This window comes from Mustela nivalis (assembly GCF_964662115.1).
Source record: "Mustela nivalis genome assembly, chromosome: 7".
In the NCBI taxonomy this organism is placed as follows: Eukaryota; Metazoa; Chordata; class Mammalia; order Carnivora; family Mustelidae; genus Mustela; species Mustela nivalis.
The window spans coordinates 92236778-92239361 of record NC_139026.1 but is presented as its reverse complement, the minus strand read 5'-3'; the positions used below and the strand labels follow the sequence as shown (position 1 = coordinate 92239361).

Below are 2584 nucleotides of genomic sequence, written 5' to 3'. Positions count from 1 at the left end.
GATTAGCAAACTATCAGGGCACGTGGGTGGCTCAGTGTGTTAAGCCTCTGCCTTCAGCTCAGGTCATGATCTCAGGGTTCTGGGATCAGGCCCCATATGAGGACTCTCTGCTCAGCAGGGAGCCTGTTTCCCCCTCTATCTCTGCCTGCCTCTCTGCCTACTTGTGATCTCTCTCTCTCTGTCAAATAAATAAATAAAATCTTAAAAAAAAAAGATTAGCAAACTATTATCAATAACACTTTCTCTAATAAGACATTCTACATTCTGAGCTTAAGACCCCACCAAACTAATTTTTGGCCTACCATCTCAATAGGCCCAGGGAAAATAAGTTAAAATTACATCCTCTTTTACCCTCTAGCATAAGGTTATACCTACAAAGAGTGAGGAGTGTATTTCTGTTGATAGAATGGCTACAAATGTTACTGATGCTGAAGATTTAACACTGCTGGTAAGCACTGCTCCTAAGGAAGAGCAAATGATGGATTGCTACTTCTCCTTCCATGAAAGTAATTCCCTGTGGGATGGTCAACTTAAAGGATCCTTAAGTCACTCGGGCTTGACCCCATATTAAAAGCAAATCAGACTGAAACAATGAAAGGGCGCATTAATGGGGAAATCACAGGAAAGTAGAATTAGCATAAAGATTTTTTTCTTCCAAAGGACTTTCTCAAAGCTTGCTTGACATCCTTGTTTCTTAGAGAATATATCAGAGGGTTTAACATGGGTATGACCAATATGTAAAATACTGAAGCCATTTTATGAAGTTCAGGATTGCTTGGAAGTGTGAGATACACAAAGAAGACAGTCCCATGGCTCAAATTTACCACTCACAGATGGGAGCTGCAGGTGGAGAAAGCTTTCTTTCTCCCTTCACTGGAGGGAAACTTCAAGACTGTGGTCACAATGTACATGTAAGACACTATAATAACAACTATTGTAGGCAAAATGATGAAGGCAGCCAAATTTAAAAACACCATCTTATTGACAGATTGGAACAGGAGATCTTCTCGATTTGGTAAAAATCAGAGTAGAAGTGATCAATGACTTGGGAACAAAGAAAGACACTGAGCATGTTATGCTGACTTGGAGGATGGAACCTAGCCAACCACAGAGATAAGAACCAGCCACCAGCTGAGTGCAAAGGCGTTTTGACATGTGGACACTGTAAAGAAGAGGATTGCAAATGGCGGTAAATCAGTCACAGGCCATGGCTGCCAGGAGAAAAGCCTCTGTAACCTTAAAAAAAAAAAAAATGCATAAAGAAACAGCTGAACCAACAACCTACAAAGGACCATGGTTTTCAGGGCAATAACAGTGGAGTAGGAGAGATCAATGAAGGAGAGGTTGCCTGGAACGAAATACATTGGTGTGTTCAGCTGGGAGTCAGTTACAATGATTGCCATCATACTAATGTTCCCCAAAAGGACCATGCCATAGACCAGCAGGAAAAGGAGAAAAAGGAGAATGTGGAGCTCTAGAAGGACCCTGAAGCCTACAAGAATGAAGTCAATTACATCTGAGTGGTTGCCTGCTCCCTTGTCGCTCATGCCAAGAACCTGCTAAGAGGTACAAGACAAGGTAAAAATTGAAACTTCCATCTAATTCCCGCTATCATAAATATCTTTTTTCTCTTGTGGAAGACATTGAAATTTGTGCTATCAGCACCTATTGGCCACCCAATTGTATTAGGTGTCCTTTTCTAGAAGCTGAATCTAAGGCATGTTGTGATGCCCATCAGCACATAATATGTAGGTTACCTGACTCATAGTTTTCTAATGTGACTCTCCAAATCCAGTGCTCTTTCCATTATAGCACAAGTGACATCTATGCATAAAGCATTATTTCTTTATACCTATTTAGCTCTTCACTTGATGTTCATGGTGTTAAATATATCTGAAGGTTTTACAGATATATAAGTGTTCACTCTCATTTTTAATTATCACCTCAAATTCATTTTATTTTTTATAATGTTTCCAATTTAAAATAGAAGGATCTAATTAAAGCCTGATTTAAAATTCCATGAATAGACATTAGACCTGAATAGAGGTTAATATTTAAATAGTCTGTGAGAGTTTATGTTATCAAGAGATTTAATTTTGTATCCAAAATAAAAACCTTGAAAAATAGAATGTATCATAACCTTCTTGAAATGGGAAAGCTCAGACACACTACCAGGAGAAATCCATGGATTCTACATATCTGCACAAATCTGTCAAGAAGCCAATTTGATCTTAACTGTCTGTACAAGTGTTAAAAAAAAAAAAAAGAAAAGAAACTTTAAAAATGTGTTGATTAAAATTTGGGATTGGGAAAGAAAAATGTCATTCTGAAAGTAATTTTATGATGTCTCCAATTAGACAGAGAACCATATACATATTAAAATTTTCTAAACAATTATTTTGAATCACACAGGTAACTAGTCTGAATTGTTTGTCTGATAATTTTGGAAACTGTTTTCTTGAATACAGTGACACAGTTATTTGTTATTCAAATTTTAAAATCAGTTATGATTTAAATCACCCAACACTGGGGACAGGCTTTGTGACTTATCAAAAGTACCAAATGATCTAAGAAGTATTTATTT

The 2584-nt window shown here is 37.3% G+C and overlaps 1 pseudogene across 1 annotated transcript; it reads right to left on the bottom strand.

Annotated features, from left to right (window-relative positions):
- Positions 1 to 632: 632 nt before the first annotated feature.
- Positions 633 to 1547, bottom strand: LOC309870308 (olfactory receptor 9K2-like; annotated as a pseudogene). The gene has a single exon. The product of its transcript is annotated as an olfactory receptor 9K2-like (transcript).
- Positions 1548 to 2584: the final 1037 nt, after the last annotated feature.